The following is a 22,177-nucleotide window of genomic DNA, read 5'->3' as shown; positions in this document are numbered from 1 at the left end:
AGGGGGCATAATCAACCTTCAAAACGATACCTATATCTAATGAATTGAACGTCACATTACTGAAATATAAACATTCAAAGGAGTTGAGTTCATCCTGTCATGCCAAGAGAAAAACGGAGAAATCTGCCTCTGAAGTTAACCGTCGGCTCAACACTCACGAACGCTTTGTAAGGTCGCCGCTATTATAAGATTTACGGTACTTACTTGTATCAACGACACAGCACGCGGATGGCTTGGTGGTTTGTCAATGAGTGCATTTACCGTAAATATTAGAATAGAGCGGCAAAAGCGAGACGCCTCTAACTTCCTGCTGGAATTGAATTTCTCACCTCAAGAAACTCACGTTTTTAGACTAGAAAAGGTAAGTTTTTCGGCAAAATGTATTCATGGCCGTACAGTATAGACCTCCCACTGTTTCAAAACACACACAAAAAAAAATCCACGATTTTAGCAAAAGTGACATAAATGGTCATTTTTCTCAGAAACGCCTGTTCGACAAGCGACTGGTTTTGCCGTGGAGAGTCACATTTATAAACTTCAGCAGAGAAAACATGTGACTTGAATACTCACCAATTCCAGGCAATTTTATTTCTGCACATGGCATAGCCTACCCGAACTACTACAGGGAATCTACCACAGCTATACAGTGACAAGCGCTGTTCACACATACTTTCTCTACTGTGTCTCTGGCGAATTTGAACGCTCCTCTATTTTCTCTCAACGGGCTACTTGCTCACTGAAATGGAGTGTTAGATCTTCCATGTGAGGAGGACACAACACACATTTTAATGACATTTCATTTTCGAGGGTTTTTGATACCGGTGGTTATTATCTTTCAGTAAAATTGATAATTACTATTAGCCTACTACACGTCTCCCATGTACACATGAGAGTCAAGGGCAAGGCTGTGTCACTGCAGAGTTGCTACTAATTTATTCCACTAAATTACTAAGTTACTGACAGGTCCCATTCAGACAGAAAACTTGTGTGATCAGCTGTGTTACCTGTCTGTTTTCATTTTGACCTGTTAACAGGTCAGATCGTGCACACTACCTGCGAGAGACACACACGTCTCAGACGCGGCCTGATCCACTCCAAAAAACATGTGCGTGGTAGAAACAGGACCAGTGTCTATTTTTCATTTCACTCGCAACATGCAAGTGTGTTGGAAGCGTTTCCATTCAAAAGAAAAACTGGAGAGTTGTTCTAATAGGCAGAATGGCTACAGCAACCCCATAAGATACCTTTCTGGCATGAATGCACATAATATAAACGCTACGCAGCAGCCACAGTACGGACACACAACACACTCCATGTTGGCAGTGTGAACGGGCCTGAAGAGTGCTGCGAGGGTATGGCAAATTAACAATATATTTGAGCTTGCAATATTCAGACCCCCCCAAAACGTTAGCGGCCTACCGGGAATCCTCCCGAAGCACCCGATTAGCCATTCCGGGCCTGGATTTAATGCTGGGTCGGCCCATTCCTGAGAATGGAATTTCTGCAGCACTCTGAAGAGCTGTTGTTTATCAAGTGAAATAAACAGACTGTCGAGGAGGCCATGAATGCAGACTTGGGCTCAAATGCAAACACCAAGATTTATATCAAAACAAAATGAGATCTTCTGCAAAGGAATCCAAGCACTTGTTAAATTAGACAATGTTTACAGACAATAGGCACAGAAGGAACAGAGAAATATGCGCTCACATAAGGCAGCTAACTTCACTATGTCCAGTGACCGAAAAACAGGGGCAGAATCTTGTTCCGCAGAAAGGGGTTGAAAACAGGGTTGAAAGCCACTTAACTACAGGATGTGAACATTTGAGCTCTATTGAAGTGTTTAGGATATGACAAAACACATCATGGTTTTTTGGACCCCCACCGTCAACTTCAAGCCAGCGCTGCCAGCAAAGAGCTAGAGTTAGGATTAGGTGCACTGTATACACACTGTATTATCCACATTCACAAATGTACACTCATCAACACTCTAGCAACCATTAAATACCACTGGTACTGTTAAAAAATAAATACCACGTGGTGCAGTGATCACAGAACTCATAGTTTACCCACCTCTTATGTTACCAGTACATCCCTGTAGGCTATATGATTACAGTAAAGGTATAATATCAGTAATTTCCCCACAGGGTAGTGATGGGGGCTGGTGACTGCGGAGGACATTTCTAGAATGGTGGCGGAGGAGGTAGGAGCTGTGGAGGAGGAGTTAAGGACCCTGAAAGAGGAGTTTGGGTCTGCAGACAACCTGGTTGGGACTGTGGAGGATGAATTGGGGGCTGCAGACATCTTTGGGGGAAGAGTTGGGGGGCACATGCACTTACCAGCTCAGAACCAAAGAAAAAGACCATCAAATCCAAATATATCCAAGGGAAGTATTTGCAAGAGACTACATCAAGAAGGCAAAGTACAAAAATGCAAGCAATGTGAAAGTTCCAGCCAAAATAATAATATCACAGAAAAAGTGTGGCGTCTGTTGTAAATTTAAATGTGCACAAAAAGTAACACCTACTGAAAGGGAACAATGTTTCTTGGACTTCTACAAAATAGGAAATATGATTACATTGCAATGACAACAGAATGTGCGATGAAAGAAAGGCAAACATGCTGTGAATCACAAAGAAAACGCACATCAGAGTCCTGAGTCGGGTACCCGTGGATTACCCGCAAATTTTAATGAAATGGGTGAAATACTTTGATCTGTGTCGGATACGGGTTTGGGTCGGTTCGAACGCAGGAGATCACGGGTCTTATTGCGGTTTACTTTAGTACTTTACCCCCATTTGTTTCAAGATGATACAATTTCAAATCCACATTAGTTTAAGCCTGCATGCGTGTTCCCAGAATTCTCTGCCACTTTCATTTTCAAACAACGCATGCAATCTCCTGCAGTTCAAATCTGATTCCCAAGGAGTTGAAAAGAAAAAAAGTGTTAATGTCCTCCGCAAGTGGAGAGTTGTGGATAATATCTCGACTAAACTCAAGTCCGATGTGTGGAAGCATTTCGGAGTTATCTCAGATAATGAAAACAACATTGTTGACGGCTTCACTGCCTATAAGACATGTCTGAAGGTTTTTGTGTATGATTGCCGCAAATGTGGAACTTCGTCGCTGAAGAAGCATATAGAGAAGTGTGTTAGTTCTGTCAAACTATCTACTTCCATTGAAAACCTATTTCAAAAGAAGCACTCGGGGTGCCTCGCAAAGAGGACAAGGACGCCATCACCAGACTGTGCATGAATTTTGTATGCAACGATATTCAACGTTTTGAAGCAGTACATGGTGAGGGACGCTTTGCATTAGCGGAGGGGTTAAAGAGAAACTATTATGAAGGATTGGCGATTTCATCTCCGGTTTCGGTTTTCGTTTTCGCTCGTTTTATGCTTGCATATTTCTCTTCAGAGCTTCCCCTACAGCTTTAGCGTACATATATTTATACATATTTGTGACCCTGTAAAGCGGAACCAGTCGTTTCGGAAAAATTTATTAAATTAAGTTATTGTGCTCACGCGAACGGCCATAAACTAAGCTTTCCAACGATATGTATTTTGAGGGTATTACACAAACTATCGCTAAGATAACCGCATCCAAAGTTGACATGGTTCTCCTGTCACGATATGCCAGAAGAGGAGAAATCACCTTTTTAAGCGGCGCATGCACAACGGGAATGACAGCAAATGAGTTGAATCTTCGCCAGGTTTAACAGTCAAAACGTATGTTTTTCCGTGAAATGCGTTCACGATATGAAACTGTAGACTGTATACAGTCGAATTGTGCGAAAACGTGAAATTCAACATTTTAACCCGGAAGTTTGTTATTGTTGGTTTTCTCAAAATAACGTTGTGCGCAAAACGACTGATTTCGCTTTGAATGGTCACATATAGGCTATATATATATTTATAAATTGCAAGCGTGGATCTTCTTGTTCCTTACGCGTCTCAGACTTCCAGATGTAAACAAGGACCGATCGTCTCCTGCAGAAACGGCAAGGTTGCAATAGGGATACTAGGGGCGGGAGGAAATATTACTGTTTTCGATGAAACTGGTCAGTCAAGCAAAACAACGATTTCTAAGCGATTCTATGACTATGAAAAAGTTGCATAGGGTCTCTGTAATAGATGTTGGTGCTCGAACTGGCTGTGTGGATGCTAGGCAACTGCTGCCTGATCCTTCCACAGTTTCTCGTGGAGTGATCAAATATGCGGAGGAGGTTCGTCAACAAACAATCCCAGAACACAAAAGTTGTCAGAAGGCAATGGTGCAGTTACCAATGGTGCCCAAAGCCTGACTTCCATGTTAGAGCCAGATTAGAGCGGTCACGTGGTTAGTGGTTAGCCTCAGTAGTTCATTTGGTCCCTGGTTTACTACGGGATTGACAGCAGCGATCACATTAATATTTACGGTAAATACTCAATGAAAATTACTATAAACTGCATCTCCACATACATATTGTAATAAATGTGGGTTTTCTTTATTTTGCTAATAATTTACAATAAACACCAGAGCCTGTAAATGAAACAACCAGATGTATAACCAATATAACAATCTTTATTTATTAATTCATAGACATCTCAATAAGCTGCTTTAAAATGTGCAGGGGCTCGACTACGGAAATAGCAGACAGCAACCAACAGCAGGATCAAAGCTTCATTACATCACTCAAGTCTAACCAACCAATCACACTCTTAAATTACACACCGCCACTTGGCGCTCACCGTAAGAGAAGCACTGCAAATTGGATCACTTCACAATTACACACGGCAACCCACCCAATAAGAGAAGCTAAATGATCTGCGTATGCAACTGACCCACTACCCCTTGTCCTCCCCCTCAATGCACCCTTAAGAACATTCACACAACACACACACACACACAGACAAACACAGACTAAAATGTTACTTAACTCGCCGACCGGCGACAACCCCCCCTGGGGTCTGAGTTCGTGGCGCTGACAAATCAGGCTGAGCAGCGCAAACGTGGAGAAAGTTATTATCGTTAGCTCACCCCACATGAAACACAAGACGGCGCAGACTAGAAGCGGCTCCACACTCCTCTAAGGCCCCGGCCCTAACTGTTTACAGGAGGCAACAAACCTCCCCTCCTGCCACAGGAACGACTAACCAGCTGGACTACTATCTTCGTCGCCGGCAATCCTAAATGACTGCGAACGACACCCTCCCGCACCCAAGAGTGTCGAACCGCAGCCGCCAGGTGATCTCCCGTCTCCTCTCTCACGCTACCTTTTGTCAGCTCTCTCTGTTAGTCCCAATCAGCCGCACCTGGCCCAGCCAATTAACAATCCCATCAGTCCCATTAATCCCGCAGTTCGATTAACAATCCAATTAGTCCCATCAATCAGTTCACCAACATCACAATATATTACTTGCTGAAAATGCATTATTATGCACACGACCATAAGTCATGTAGAAAAGTCTTATTATAACACCTGAGATATTCATTCATTCTCCCATTGAAAGGAACTACTGAACGACCATGACATACCGGATGTGCCGCCATTTTTTGTACACGGGAGTCAATGGTAGTGTCGCAACTTTGATATATCGATGGCTTTGATGGTGCCGTTACACTACATGAACATAACATGCTTTTCTGTCAAGGCCCTACGCTGCATTGCATTTGCAAAAGATTAGATTGGCCAAAAGTCTGTCAGTCATTTGTGCACGATGGGGACGCAGAATGATGCCACCATGGCTGAAAACTCACTCCACTGGAGGACTAGATGCAGGCACTACCAAGACTCTAATGGCCACTCGGAAGAGTTTTCATGTACAGTGCCTTGAAGAAAAAGGCATTCTGTCCTTCTGCAATGTCAAAGTAGTGACTTAGCTGTACTGCTGGTGTGGTCCCTACATCCTTTTTCTGCCTCTTATGGTATGCAGCAAACAGCCCTTCTCCTTCTCCAATGTCCTCTTTCTCTTCTTCATCAGGCAGAGGCACAGGTTGCTCAGTCTCTGCAGCATCTCGCTGGATCAATTCTGGAAATAAATGTAACAACGACAGCAGAAACAAGAGCCCTTATTACATAGATGTTGGTGACAGTTTTAGACTGAAAGATGTAATGATTGTTAGTCAATTAGATCAGATTACGATCAAAATGTTAAAAAGTTGCATTAAAGTCAATAATATTTACCTTTAAGTCATTGTGCCACCTCTGCCTTGATGTCACGATTGACCAGCCCATGGGGCTCTACCCACAGCAGAGCAAAGGCTGGATCCAAGGCCGCTGCTTTCAGGTACAGTAGATTGTGTCTGAAAAGGGGGCAGTGGTTCCTTCTTGAGACTGAGCCATTTTCACATTAATGAAAATCTCAAGGAATCTTTTTTTCAGGGATGCCTGGAGACTGACGAGGCTGCTAAAGCTGGGCATTCACTGTGCAATTTTTTCAATCGCGGTATTCAGCTGCTGCTCATACCGTACGAGTGAATTTGCAGGGTCAGCTCACGATTCCTGTTCTCACACTACACGATCCGATGGTCGGCTCGTAACTCGTAAATCGTCTCGTAACAGTGCTTCAACAGTGCGATAGACTCACGAGGGGCGACCAGGATTTCAAACAGGTTTGATATTCTCCCGATCGATCGCTTCTCGTTACCCCATGTATACTACACAATGCGAGACGCACGACTGAGCCAAAATTCGGCCCGATCCCCAAAATAGTCGCACGACTCAAAAATTGTGGCAAAATGGGCCAAAAATCGCACAGTGTATGCCCAGGAAAGGAACTTGAGGCTTCAGCTTCTCGAGGTGGTGATTGAGGGACAAGACAGATGGAATAACTGCACTAATTGTGATGACCTTCTCCCCCTGCGTCAAATCAGTTGCTTCCCCAAACGGTTTCTAGATGTCCACCAACTCCTTCAACAGATTCCATTCTCGTGGTGTGAGTGACAGCTCCTTATGCTCGGCCTTTTCAAGTACAGCACATAGTTTTAGGTGATCGCACTGAAGGACTGCCTTTACTTGCCTCAGTGTTGAGTTCCATCTCGTTTTCACTGCAGCAGGGATGCCTTTCTGCTCCCCAAATTCATAATCAAAAAGATCTTTGAAGGTTGTGCTTGTGTGTAGCAGTGAGCTCAGTTTTGATAATTTGGGAAGAGAAGGACATACCCCTTTTGTTTCTTTCAAACCGTCTTCCACCACCAGCTGCAGTGCGTGTGCAAAACACTGCAGGCGCTGTTTCTTTGCCATATGATCTTCCAGGGTTTAGTGACACCAGACACCGCCGCTCAGGGTCATCAAGATGATCTCCGTCATCATCAACCTCTTGTTCACTGGGGAAGCACACAGTGAATGCCTTTCGCATGTTAGCAGCATTTTCACTAATGATATAGTCCAATTTAGCTTTGATGTCGTATACATCACATATTGCCTCAAAATGGTCACAGATACATCCAGCAGTGTGAGAGCCTTTGAAGCGGTTGCAGGCCAAGAGATTAGCCTTTAGCTGTACCCTCTCTGCGTTCTCTATCCAGTGCACAGTGACACCAAGGAATCCCTTCTGCTTTCGGTCAGACCAGATGTCCACAGTGACTGAAACATGGTCAGTGTTGCTTAATTGAGTTTTTCCATTTTAAACGTCTCTCCTCAGTGAAGCTTTCTGTTTTTGCAGTCAGTGTTGGATATCTATATTAGTATGAACCAGCGAGAGTTTGCAGATATCCCTAGTGTTTGAAAGGTGACGTTGAGGAAATGTACAGTCTCATTGAAAAACATGCAGCTAGTTGCTAGCGTAAGTTACTTAGCTGATTCATTCAACAAAGCTGATTAGCTGATGACATTCATTCAAAACGTACCTTTCTTTATGTAACTTGAAATGCCGGAAAAAGTTAGACGTTATGGCTTCCCTGTCTGTTATCTTCGATCCACAAGTTCTATACACAGCGATTTGATTGTTGGTCTGCAGGTAGTTTTTGTAGGCAAACGAAATAATTGTAGGTAGGCCGATCATTTTGCACGTTCGTTGTCTGGCCCATGGACTAACCCTGCGATCCATTTGTATCGTAAGTCACCCGCCCGAGTTGTAAAGTGTAAATTACCCAGCTTTCTTGCGGCATTTTACAGAGGAACGCCCCCTTTACTTCGGAGTACTTGCGAGTACCCCGAGTTGGGCTTACGACCTGTAAACAAACATGGCTGCGCCCATAGTCGAGATGAGATGACATGTGTTTTCTTTGTATTCTGGTCACCAATTCATACATTTAACGGTCTTGCTGTGCGTGCAATACAATGTAATGATTTGTTTTCCAGCTGGTTTGCTAAAGAGGCTAGCACACAACAATAACAATGACTAGCTAGCCTGCTAATGCCCATCTAGCTCATTAGAAATGCGACAGCACTTGTTGAAATTGCCCAAAAATGTTTTTATTATTCATTCCCATTGACCATACCCAAAAAGGGAGAATGAGGGACAGCTGCTTGTGTTCTAGACAAATGTCCAGCACTAAGAGACAGTTGCTGCCCTGGTGGCATCCATGTTCTTTCCCAAAAGACTACAAACTCCAGCGTTCACGCTAGCCACTAATTCTCACATGTCGGGCGGGTAAACGTACGAGACTGCCAACACTAAATGGAATGCACCATTACGCTGGGTTCCCTCAGAGCATGTCACCACGCAAAATACGCCTGCGAAAATTTGTGACAGGCAAGATACTTTGTGTGTGTGTGTGTGTGTGTGTGTTCACTAATTCGGTTAAATTGGGTTAAATGCAGAGAAACAAATTTTCCTCACGGCTCACGGGATCAAGAAAGTATATATTCTTCTATTCTATTCTATTAAATTGTGCTAGTTTGCTGCAGCTGAGATCCTTTTATGGCAGTATTACGGCGTTATGCCTGTTGAGAGTTTGATGCTATAAGAAAATAAAGTTTAAATGAGATCTCATAGAAAATAAATGTCTGATGGTAACTGTTACTCTTTTCTGTGTAGATTCTTAGGTTCTTCTTACGGGATAGAGATTCAGTGGATTTCAGACAAACTACGATGGCGAGCCTGTCCCAAGAGATTACGCGTGTCGACCACCCACCCAGCAGCACCCCCTGCTGGCATCAGAAACGTACCTGGAGGTACGTTTTGGAAATGTACATGGAGGTACGTTTTGGAAATGCACCTGGAGGTACGTTTTGGAATGTGTGGCCAACTGCTGCAAGGTTTCTTCCCCGTCTGCGTGAACTTCCAGCATCGCACGTGGATTACGGATAAGCAGTTATTTTCCCACGCAGGAAGGAGCACATCGGAAACTATTTTTGAATTTTGCTTTTATACCATAAGGGACGTTTGAATTTTACTTTTATACCAAACGAGACTTTCTACTTTTTCTTTTATACCAAAAGGGACTTTGCTTATTATTTGAATCCAACGGAACTGAATTTGCTCTCACCATGACATTGTTTTTGTATTGTGAGGGATTTGATACTGTGATACTTTATTTGTCATGTTTACATTTGAATATTTGACCAGACCTAACTGTAGTAAACAATGTGTAAACGTCGCTCTTTAGCACCCCCTGCTGGCATCAGAAACGTACCTGGAGGTACGTTTTGGAAATGTACCTGGAGGTACGTTTTGGAAATGTACCTAGAGGTACGTTTTGCTGGGTCTGCAAACATTTTCCCAGGGAAACGTTTTGAGAATGAGACTGGGTTGAACTTTAAATAAGTTTATAGGTTTAAACCTTTGATTTGAACCTTGGATTGTTTCTTTCATTGTTCGTGTGCTACAACTTTGTATGAAAAGTAGTGTTTTGATGTGTGTAGGATTCATGCACTGATGCGCCTGTTGGCAGGAATTAAAAATAACAAATTAAATATCAGTTTCTTCATTGTTAATAACACTATTCATCAATGTTAAATAAACACCTGTTTACCACTTCAGTTAAGGGGCCACACACACGATGAACTCATGAGCACTTAATCTTTGATTCATGTAATATAACAATTTATTTCTTTTTAAAATCACTTCTTTGGCCAGTGATAAAGAAGGGTCCATTTACCACTTTAGGTGAGGGGCCACAAACATGATGAACTCATGAGTAATTCATCATTAATTAATGTAAATTGACCATTTTTGCATGACTTCAAACTTCATGCATTTAAAGCACCACCTGTTCATCACTTTATCTGAGGGGCCACAGACATGATTAACTAATGAAAAGATAATGCTTAGCTAATGAGGACATGCCTATATTTGAACGATGTGGATTCTTCGATATTCTCTGAAAATGGTCTTAATTAGTTCATGATGAGTTAATGTATAGTTTACTTACCCCTTGAGCAGATTTCAAAAACCTAGAAATCACCATGATCATGTGTAATTGATCATATTCATAATGATTTACCCACTGTACCTAATGCTCAAGATGAATTGTTGTCCATACCTGATGTCATTAATGACATACTATTAATTCATGTTTATTAATGAGATTTTCATGTGTAATTAATGCATGAGTTAATGAATTAACTCATGATAATTCATGTCATTTAGTTAACATGAATTCATGTGTAATTACTTTTCTTTTTTCTCCATGACAGTGATGTCCAAAATTTTGTCTGACAAAAAGTCATCATGATCATGCTTAATTAATCATGATTCATGATGATGTGCCAACCGTACTTAATGCTTAAGATGATGAGTTATTTATTTATTAATTCATTAATGGCAATCAGTGAATTCATGTTAAGTCATAATGATTCATGATATATTAATGGATTAACTAATGCGTAATTCATGCATTAATTCATGCATTAGTTCATGAGAATTCATGTACCATTATTATAAAGTGTTACCAGTAAACATGCTAAATACGTTTCACTAATGCTGAGCGCAGATGAGTTGAGGCGGCTAGGTCAAGCCAGGTGTAAATTATTCGGTATGTGTGCGCGTTCTCGTTTCTCCCCCAAATAACTCACGGTTGGAATAAAAAAGACGCGAAAAATAGCGTCTTGCACACAAAGTGAACAACCGCTTTTGATATAGACTAACAACGAGGTAAAGTTGTACTTTTTTGGGTGGGAATCATGATTATTTCTGTTACATAGCGGGAGTAGGTGTGGCAGACCAAAATGCAAATGTACGTATGCACCCACGTGTGAGAGCTTCCTTGTCTCGGCACGCAACGTCATTAAGAAAGCGCTTCGCCACCGCAAAGATGCACACAGTATGACTATAGATATCTTAATTTGTCTTAAAAGCCGAATTAGTTGAAAACACCTTCGAAAAATGTCCCCTCCACTTCCAATCAACTACTACAGTAGGCTTCATCAAACGTCCGTAAAAAAAGAAGCAAACAACGAGTATGTTATTAATTATAAGGCCACCATAATTTAAATGACATCCATATGGTATTAGGCAGACATTCTGCTGTGTTTTGCGAGTAAGTCGCAAATAATATATAAATGGAATACAGCTCTTTGAAAAAATCGCATAGAGGTCTGATTTGAATGACAGCTAGCAGAACCAATCACACAATGTAATTACCATTAGAATTATCTTAGCTTGGCTGTTAGCCTGGTCGGGAGCAAGATTACAGGGCGGCTGCGCTGCTGCTGAGCAGCCGCCTTGCCACGCCTTGCTCCCGCGATAAGTTGAGGCCATGTGATACCGACTGCCGAGTCGAAAACACACCCATCTAGACCATCGTGGACAGATTTTTAACCACGTGCATCTTGCAGTTTTTGTGCTGCGCAGCCATCTTGAACGCGCCTAATGCGTCACATCTCACTGCACCAGAGGTGTGGACTCGAGTCATGTGACTTGAACTCGAGTCAGACTCAAGTCATGAATTTGATGACTTTAGACTTGACAAAATATAAAAAGACTTGCAACTTGACTTTGGACGTTAACATCAATAACTTGTGACTTTCATTGGACTTGCGCCTATTGACTTGTAAAGACTTGCTATTTCCCATAAAAACCCCAAAGATAAAAAGGTATGTTGACACGGACTGATCTATCTCTGTTTATGTGTGTGCAACCAACACGTGTGACAGAGAGCATGCCCTTATTCGGCACAACATCCAATCAAATCACTTAGATTGTTTTGATTGGACAGCGGCCAACCACGAAGAACAAGCTATTACGGTGGGTTTCCACACAACATAAATTTCGCCTTGCTCTCAGTTGCTGCGTTACACCGTGTCCTAACTGCAAGCGACACGACCGAATGCGTGCAACAAAATCAATTCCATCCCTGTATTTTCAATTGGAATGTCCTGACTGAACGCGATGCGACCGAACGCGACAAGTTGCTTTGCTACGCGACTTCTTCAACCCTCTTTTGTCGCGCTGTGCGTTTCTATTTTAGTCGCGTCGCGCCGCCTTGACATTAACTTCTTCACGACGTAACAAAGGTTCATTAAAGAATGTTAACGCATACAATGTGGACACAAACTATCCGACAGTCGCGCAGTCGCTTACAATTAGGACACGGTGTTACATGAGAGCTTTAATTCAGAATAAAACCAAGTTAATTCGGAATAACAATTAATTCCGCTTTAAAAGAGACAATGTAAACTGTTATTCCGCTTGAAAATGATTATTCGGAATCAAACTTAATTCCGAATTAACCCTCTAACCGACCGGGTTTTTTTGGATTTTTGCATAAAAATTTCAAAAGGCCATGGCTTGAAAGTGGTCAGAGATAAAGTCCTACTGTAAATGTGAAAATCATTGGGTATGAACTAAAGTTTATGAAGGGGGTCAATTTACTCATCTAATTTGCATATTATGACGTCACAGGATGGCAATAACGTCAAATTATGCACCTTTTAGTAAATACTGGTTGTTGAACACATTTGAGCAGTTTTACATGTATTTAGATTTTTGTAATTTCTCCTACATAACAAACGAACAGGACCACAGTCACATGTAAACCAACAATAGTAAACTATTAGTATTACCACAATCCCTATGTTACTATATAGAGATGCACCGATTGCAATTTTTGCCTGATTCCGATTTCCGATTTTTCATAGAATTTGACCTGCCGATACCGATTTTAGCCGATTCCGATTCCGATTTAATTTCTTCTAACCACAAACAAAGAGATCATTTCTAGCCTATATTTTCTTTAATACAACATGTTAATATAGAAATTTAATCAACTTATCAATGGCTGGTAGAAAAATGTGAATAGACAGATTCTTCTTCAAGTCTTCTTCAGCTGCAGTATTCCCAGTGTGGGACATTCATTTCACACATACTAATAGAAATGCACTGTAGGAAGACTATTTTTTTTTCTTCTCACATCCAATATCCAACTGTAAATATCTTCAGAATACTGACGTCATACACTCAAGCTTCAAGAATGCTATATGTTATGTATGTTAATAAATGAATAGTATGTAATAGTATGTGATGTTATTTTGAATAAGAAAGCTGAAAATAAAAAAAGCATTGTGTTAGCAGTAAGTGTGAATGCATACTAAGTAAGATTTAACATGTTAAACAATAAAAGACACTTTTTAAATATAAATTGAAAATGTTAACAGTATGTATTAATAAAAAGTTACAATTATTTGATAATCATTGTTCCTTTTTCTGTTTTAGAAGGTATAACCTTATAATTCCAAGGCGGCTGTTTTGGAGCTACAGTATAAGGTTCTATCTACAATTTACCTGTTTCAAAAACCCTGATTTACAATTCATGTAGAATTTTGATATCTCAGATGTAGAATACATTTATGGTGTATGTAACTCATGGTGCTATTGTGCTTCATTTGTCAGTTTTGCCATTTGCAGTGCTAAAACTTTAAACCTGAATATCTAAAAAAAATGAAAAAAAAATCTGACGCAGATTATTATTCTGAGGTAGCGTAGTGATTGACGTGGGAAGGCGTCCCTGCCCTTGTTCATCAGTGGAGTGGAGGTGGATTGTGTGGACAGTTTTAGGTATTTAGGCACAACAATAACATCCTCTTTAAAATGGGAGGATAACTTAACATGACCAAAAAAGCTATCTGTTCTTGTACCAGTATCTCATGAGGTACTCTTAGTGGGCCTGTATAATTTGTCAATTTTTATAAAATGTTTTTTTTTAACATATTTAGTATTGTATATACTATATAAAGTTTGTTTTCTTACAGCATGCCATGCACTGTATTCATAACAGCTAAAGGCAATAATGCCAGGGGGGTACGCATGACACCACGAAAGACGTACTCTGAGCAGAGACGCAAGATTCCTTGGACCACACACAGATCAAGTTCAAACAATGTAAGTTGCATAATTTTCAGAAATTCTTTGAAACTAGCACTGTCGGAAAAAAGTTTCTCCTTCTATTTTTTAAGTTGTTCAATTTGATTATTTCCGATGAAAATCCTGTAGATGGCGCTTGTAAATCGAACTGAAATCTTCTAGTTTGCCTTAATTTTATGACATGCATCCTCTTTTCGTCAATCTATGGTTTTGGTCTACTTTTCTACCTCGTGCACGAGCAGACATGAAGCTGATTTTAGCCTCGTTTGAATAAACGAGGGCAAGATGCAGCTAACTTGAGTTAATGGAACGGCTTTAGCTTCAAGTGGAAGTCTACACTAGTTCAAGTCAGGCTATTTCTGTTGAGCGCCGCCTTGTTTAGCGAGGTTGATGGAATACCCCCCTGGAAGACCCAATTCTGTGTAGTTTCCGTTACCATCTGTATTTAGGTCAGCTACCTTAAACCCCCAAACCTGTTTCAGTGAAATCTAACTCAGGTCATCAGGTAGGCTTTGTGTTTGTGGTCAAATAAAAGATTTATCACTTAACTTATGTACAAACAAGCTGTCTCAAGTCATTCCTTTAAATTCTGGACCATACTTTCCATTTTTGCTTTATCCCATTGACTTGATTAACTTTCAATTGATCGCATGGTCATGGAAAAGACTGAGGGCATAGGGCTGCCCCCACTGCCTCTGCTACAGTTACTGTGGTCATGGGGGATCTGTTTCGACCTCACTCTGACCGTCACTACGGTCTAAAAAGGAATGATCACCTTCGTTCTGCCTATCACCGAGACCATATGTCAAAATAGTCATGTCCATGACCTCCGGAAGCAGAACGACTTGCGTTAATAAATAGCAGAGAATGCTCCCGGGTCAGTCTCTTTTTCCTTCTCGCCTCAGAGACCTGTGTTGTGAGTATTGAAGAGACTCCGAAAGGTAAGACTTTACACTACTAACGTAATTCGCTACCTACGTGGTACGGGTGCATATTTTGCCCCCGAGGATTGGAGTAGTGTGTTTTTCCTTTCAGCTAAGCTAGCTCTTTGTTTAGCTTAGATTGTTGTTTTGAGCGCTAGTTTCCGGGCTATTTTGTGTTGTTTATACTGCGCCTAGACGCCTGTTCGCAGCCGTGGGCTTTGTGCGAGCCCACTAGGTGCGTGCGCGCACTGGTGTGGGCCGCCGTGCGGTCTTCTGTGCTTTGTTGTCGTTGCAGCCGAAGTTTTTCGTAAGTCTGCCTGTTATCTATTGTGTTACTGCATTGGGCAGCCGGATTTTGTGTTGGCCTGTCAGTTTGCTGCAGGCCACCTAGCGCTGTAGTTTATTGTTTGTTTATTATTACACGGTAAGTAGTTACGTTGTTGTAATATTGTGTCACTCTAGCCTGCTTGTGCAGTGAGAGGTTTATTATTTACATTGTTGCACGGTTAGTAATACCGTTGCTGTCATATTTTGTGTTACTCTAGCCTGCTTAGTGCAGTGAGAGGTTTATTGTTGGTTGCACGGTAAGTAAATTCCGTTGCTGTCATATTGTGTTACTCTAGCCTGCTTGTGCAGGGAGGAGTTTATTATTTATTGTAGCACGGTAAGTAATCACGTTGCTGTAATATTTTCTGTTACTATAGCCTGCTTGTGCAGTGGTTTATTATTTGGGTGTACCTGGATTTATTTCTGGGGTGTTCTCTGTTGTTGTATAGCCTGTTTTTTGGCTTTATTTTGTGCTGTTACTGTGTGCTTCTTGTTTGATCGCTGCAGTGCTCCTCTGTGTCGCCTCCCCTGCCACGCCCTATACCCCTGTTCGCAGCTGGTGGGGCTAGTGTGCGCCTGCTAGGTGCATTCGTGCGCTGGTGCGGGCCACCTCTCTGGTTCTGTGGCACCCTAGACCGCTGTTCGCAGCTGGTGGGGCTAGTGTGCGCCTGCTAGGTGCATTCGTGCGCTGGTGCGGGCCACCGGAATACCCTGGTGGACTGATCGAGGAGGGCTCCAGTCATCGACACCGCCTGGGCTTCTTGGGCCTGCGATGGCGTCACACTGCTGCAGGATCTGCAGCGCCTCCATGAGTGCCAGTGATGGACACAGGGAGTGCCCCATGTGTCTTGGGGCTGCACACGTCCTGGAGGACGTCGACCACCCCTGCAGCGCCGCCTGCGACCTCTCCAGGGGTGAGAGACAACGCCGGGCCGCCCTGATATGCGGCCACGTGCATGAGGGCCGACAGGAGAGGCGACGTTCCCCTGTCCAGCCACTCCCTTTCAGCGGGCATGGCCGTAAGCACACTCACAAGCGGGACCGACGGCGTGGGTCCCCCCACAGGCCGTCCCAGAGAGCTGCACCCACTCCGGCTGAGCGTCCGGCTGAGCGTCCGGCTGAGCGTCCTGCTGAGCATCTGGCGACGGCTGCAGTGACCGAGGGTGGTAGCGCGGAGTCGCTCCAGATCCTCTCTGCTCTCCAGGCTCTGGCACAGAAGATGGACCGGCTGGTAGATCGCCAGGCCTCTTCTCAAGACACCCTGCCCCCTGGCCAGGAGGGCACCCTCTCATCCAGGCCTGAGAGCCATGGTGAGGAGGAGGAACGGGGCGATGCGGATGTGCTATCCCTCTATGCTCCCCGAACAGAGTCAGACCACACAGGAGACGACCTCATGGGCGATCTGCAGACGGGCTCTGCAGTGCTGGGTGACAGCTCCGTGGGGGCGGGGGAGGTCCCCGTCAGCTCCCTGATGGCACGGGTGCTGAGCGCTGCGAACATCATGGGCCTTGAGGCGCCCACACCTGCTCCGGCTCCCATGGTAGGTGTATGGGAGGGCATCCCTTGTGCTACCCCACCACCCCCCGTGCCGGTGCCGCCTGACTACACGGCAATGCTGAGGTCGTCATGGGGTAAGTTGACGCAGCGCCCGCAGTTCAATGCAGGCTGCCGCCAGCTAGCAACGGCCACGTACCCCGTGAAGACTGGACTCGGGGACATGCCACCGGTCGAGCAGTCAATGGCCGCGTTGACATCTCTGGGCCTCACTGGTGTGTCACCCAATCCACGCTGCCCCCGTAAGGAGTGCGCGAAGACGGACCGCCTGGCCACTCGTACTTTTAATGCAGCAGCACGAGCGGCCCGGATGGGTAACGCTCTGGCCATTACGCTGGCGTTGCTTCGCAAGACGCTGAGTCGGGACGACCAGGACGCCAGGGCCCTGCTGGATGCAGCTCTGTCATCCCACGCCCAGCTGACACGTGATGTGGGAGATGCTATGGGTTCCGCGGTGTTGTGCCGCAGGCAGGTTTGGCTGGCACAGACCTCCCTGCCAGAGCCTATCAAGCAGGAGCTGCTGAATCTCCCAGTTGTCCCTGGGCATGTTTTCCACCCAGGATCCCAGGAGGTGCTCAACCGCGCTGAACGTGCTGCAGCGTCGAGGGAAGCTGTCCAGCATGTGTGCCGTAGGCCTGCCTCAACGGTCAGCGTTGATCAACCGTCTGTAGGCGGTTATAGGCCGCGGCTGCCGGCCTGGCCTTCGCCGAGGGGTTATATCCCACAGGCCTCTGGTGACTGGCAATTTCATCCACCTGACCAGAGATCGGCCCCATATTCCCATTCCAGGGGTAGAGGGGGTCAATGGCGAGGCACAGGTAGGGGTGCGGGCCGCGGTGGCGGTCCCACATAGCATTCCCGCATAGCATTCCATGGGTGCCCATCGATTGTCCTTCCCAGTTGTCACAGACCTCCTGGGAGAGGATTGTCCCAGACCCTTGGGACGTAGCCACGGTGGCTCGTGGTTGCCGATTGCAAGTTCGATGGCGCCCCCCTGTGTTTTCAGGGGTCAAGGTAACGTCCTACAAGACCCCTTTTTTAATGTCAGTATTTGCCAAAGAGGTTCAAGAGTTGCTTCTGGGTTCTTTTATTCTTCCCGAGAGGGACGGCGGTCTTCGGCCCGTTCTCAGCCTCAGGCCCTTGAATTGTTATCTCAAGGTGCTGCCCTTCAAGATGGCCCACATTTAATTCTTGGACTTCAGTCAACCATATGAAGGCCGACCTGCAACCCCGCCAACAGGCGAAGTTCCTTGGTGTCCTTCTCGACTCAGTCGGCATGGCGGCGTCTCTCACTCCGTGGAGAGCAGACCGCTTGCTCGGCATGCTGGGTCATTTCAGTTTGGTCGGTCTTGTGACCGCTCACTGGGTCCAGAAGCTGCTGGGTTTGACGTCTGCAGCAGCAGCAGTAGTTCCTCTTGGCCTGCTGAGGGCATGCCCCCTGCAGTGCTGGTTCAATGCCTTCTGTCTTCACCCGAAGGGCAACAGGCAGGTGATGCTGCATGTGTCCCGGGCTTGCATTCGAGCCCTGCACCCTTTGAGGGACAGGGAGTTCTTTCTCAGAGGTGTCCCACTGGGGGGCCTTCCCCACAGGAGACCGGTCATTTCGACAGACGTGTCCCTGACGGTGAGGGGCATGTGGCAGCCCCCATGGACGTTGGAGCACATCAACGTCCTCGAACTGAAGGCCATCCATCTTGCCTTGCAGAGATTCCTGCCGGTGTTGCAACACCAACACCTTCTTGTGAGTACTGTGTCAGTCACCAAAGGGGAACAAGGTCCCAGAGGTGCCTCCAATCGACTCAACCCGTCGTTGGGCAGGTAGATGTGTCTGTTCAGGACACACTAAATAACGCCAGGGCTCCATCCACTAGAGCTTGCTATGCACTCAGGTGGGGGATCTTTCAGATTGGTGTGCTGGCATGGGCCTCGAGCCAGCGGCTTGCCCCGTGCCACACGTTTTGCGTTTCTTGCAGTCCGAATTGGATCAAGGCAAGGCGGCCAGTGCTGTGAAAGTCTATGCTTCGGCCATTTTGGCCTTTCACCAGGGTGTGGACAATGGTCCCCTTGGTAGGCATCCCTTGGTTTGCCAGTTCTTGAAGGGAGCCCGCCGGTTGCGTCCAGGTCGCACTTTGCGGGCACCGGGCTGGGATCTGCCCACGGTTTTAACGTCACTTACTGTAGGCCCGTATGAGCCTATTTTAGATGCAGATTTGCGTTCCTTGTCGCTTAAGACTGCCTTTCTCTTGGCGCTCTGTTCTGCGAAACGTGTCAGTGAGCTGTGTGCTCTCTCCGTTGGTGACGACTGCCTTAGGTGGCAGGCAGGAGGTGCTAGCGTGTCACTTTGGCCGAATCCAGCTTTCCTGCCAGAGGTTCTTAACCCGCAGTCCATTAACCAGGTCCTGGAGGTGACTCAATTCCAGCCTTCTTCCACCTCACAGGCACAGCACTACAAGTTGCTGACCCTGTGCCCAGTCAGGGCCTTAAGGGCCTAACTGGCCCGTACTCAGTCCTTGCGGAAAGCGCACTCTCAGCTTTTATCTGTTACGGTGCAGCAAGGCAGGGGCTTCCACTCTCCAAGCAGAGACTCTCGCATTGGCTGGTGGAGGTTATTTCCCATGCTTACACGGCGCAGGGAATACTGATTCCTTCTGGTACGAGGGCTCACTCTACCAGGAGTATGGCTACGTCTTGGGCTGCCCTTAGGGGTGTAGCAGCAGACGATATCTGTGCAGCGGCCTCATGGTCGACGCCATGCACTTTTACCCGTTTTTACAGGGTGGATGTCACTCGCCCGCCTCCAGTCGGCGATGCCGCCCTCATGTCCGTGACCGAGCGAGGTTTTAATCATTGATTCTGGGTTCCTCGCGACCCTTTTGGTATGTGTCATCCCTTTTTAGACCGTAGTGACGGTCAGAGTGAGGTCGAAACAGATCGTAGGTTACGAATGTAACTATGGATCTGTGAGACCGAGGGATGACCGTCACTATCCTTGTCGCTCGGACCATTCTGAGGCGTTCAGGGATAGGAGACTGACCCGGGAGCATTCTCTGCTATTTATTAACGCAAGTCGTTCTGCTTCCGGAGGTCATGGACATGACTATTTTGACATATGGTCTCGGTGATAGGCAGAACGAAGGTGATCATTCCTTTTTAGACCGTAGTGACGGTCATCCCTCGGTCTCACAGATCCATAGTTACATTCGTAACCTACGTTTTCCTGTGCATTCACAAGAACACCACAAAGAAATCTAGTGCAAAATTCAGTGCAACAGTTTGCATCCTCTTTGAAAAGACAAAATCCATTTTCATTAAGACAATATGATTTTAAAAAACAATTATTCCCTCATCATCAAGAGCAACACAATGGTCAGTATAGAAAGTGATACGATGGATATCTTACACTCCTCTTAATGGAATATTCTCTAATGTCCTCCCTTTGCCTGAGCAATACAAAATATGTCCGTCAATCAGTGCTGCACAGAAATAACATTCTGAATCAATTGAATCAATACTCACATTCAATATTTTCTCCTGTTTCATTTTTTAAATCAAGAATTAAGTCAAAGCGGACGTTCATGCCGGGTCCGAGTGCCCATGGGGACCCAGGTTTGAGTCCGACCTGCAGTCATTTCCCAATCCCACCCCATCTCTCTCTCTCTCCCGCTTGCTTCCTGTCTCTCTCTCTACTGTCCTATATGAATAAAAGCAAAAAGCCCAAAAAAATATACTTAAAAAAATAATTAAGTCAAAGCTTTCCCAGATCATTAACCAAGCAAACAAACTCAATTATCTGTACTCATGCAGTTGAAAGGAAGGCCAAGTCCTTCAATGGTTACCATCTGGCCACCGTTACAAAGTCCCCCTTATGAGGAAGAACAACTTTTATAACTCATTTTATAACTCAATAAATACTAAGCGATAAACACCTTCACCACTACTGTATATGTGACCCTGTAAAGCGGAACCAGTCGTTTCGGTAAAATTTACTAAATTAAGTTACTGTGTTCAAGTGAACGGCCATAAACTAAGCTTTCCAACGATATGTACATCGAGGGTATTACACAAACTATCGCTAAGATAACCGCATCCAAAGTTGACATGGTTCTCCTGTCACGATATGCCAGAAGAGGAGAAATCACTGTTTTAAGCGGCTCGTGCACAACGGTAATGACAGCAAATGTGTTGAGTCTTCGCCGGGTTTAACAGTCAAAATGTATGTTTTTCCGTGAAATGCGTTCACGATATGAAAGTGTAGACTGTATACAGTCGAATTATGCGAAAAACGTGAAATTCAACATTTTAACCCGGAAGTTTGTTATTGTTGATTTTCTCAAAATAACGTTGTGCGCAAAATGACTGATTTCGCTTTGAATGGTCACATATCATAAACACATGGCCAATCATTCAAGATCGTGAATATCATCTTTTTAATCCCATGTTCCCCTTATTCATTTATTGCACTAGTTCGTACCAACAGTACTCTGTGACCTTGAGAAACAGAGATCTACAGTATGTGAAAAATCACTGGAATTTTCCCTTAAACCACTAAGCCACTGAGGTTGAGTGAGTCTGCAATGCAGAGCAATGTATGAATGTATTCCAGGTAATAGAAACACAAGACCAAAGCTCAGAAGATCAAATGAAAAATTGCAAGTCAAAATCCAAAGAATCAAAGTCAAGGATCAGAGCCATTATCGGGTATCTATTTGGGCAGAAAGGTGTGTGCGCAAGGCTGCGTGACACTAACCTTGCTCCAGCGGCAAGATCACAATACATAATTGCCACAATGTATTCACAATGCACCATACAATTGGCAATATGCCGACATATTTGCTGTAGAAGGGACGGGATATGTGTAGTCAACTGCAAAATTGGCGATACAAACTAAGCCCATGCATTTCTATGGAGGATTTTATGAGTGCTGTGTCTCCTCATTAGAGAGTTTCTGGTAAGTGTTTCATATGTATATCTGAGAAGGAAAGTATTACTTCACCCTCATACTTTACCCTCTTGAATTTCCCCTTGGGGATCAATAAAGTATCTATCTACTGTATCTATCTATCTATCTATCTATCTATCTATTTCAAACACATTTCATAGCCTTATACCAAAGATCCTTGACTACTACTGCTTTAACTCTCTCTGCAT

Source organism: Sardina pilchardus, chromosome 23, assembly GCF_963854185.1.
Source record: "Sardina pilchardus chromosome 23, fSarPil1.1, whole genome shotgun sequence".
Taxonomy (NCBI): Eukaryota; Metazoa; Chordata; class Actinopteri; order Clupeiformes; family Clupeidae; genus Sardina; species Sardina pilchardus.
The sequence above is the reverse complement of the archived record's forward strand: the minus strand, read 5'-3'. Positions refer to the sequence as shown.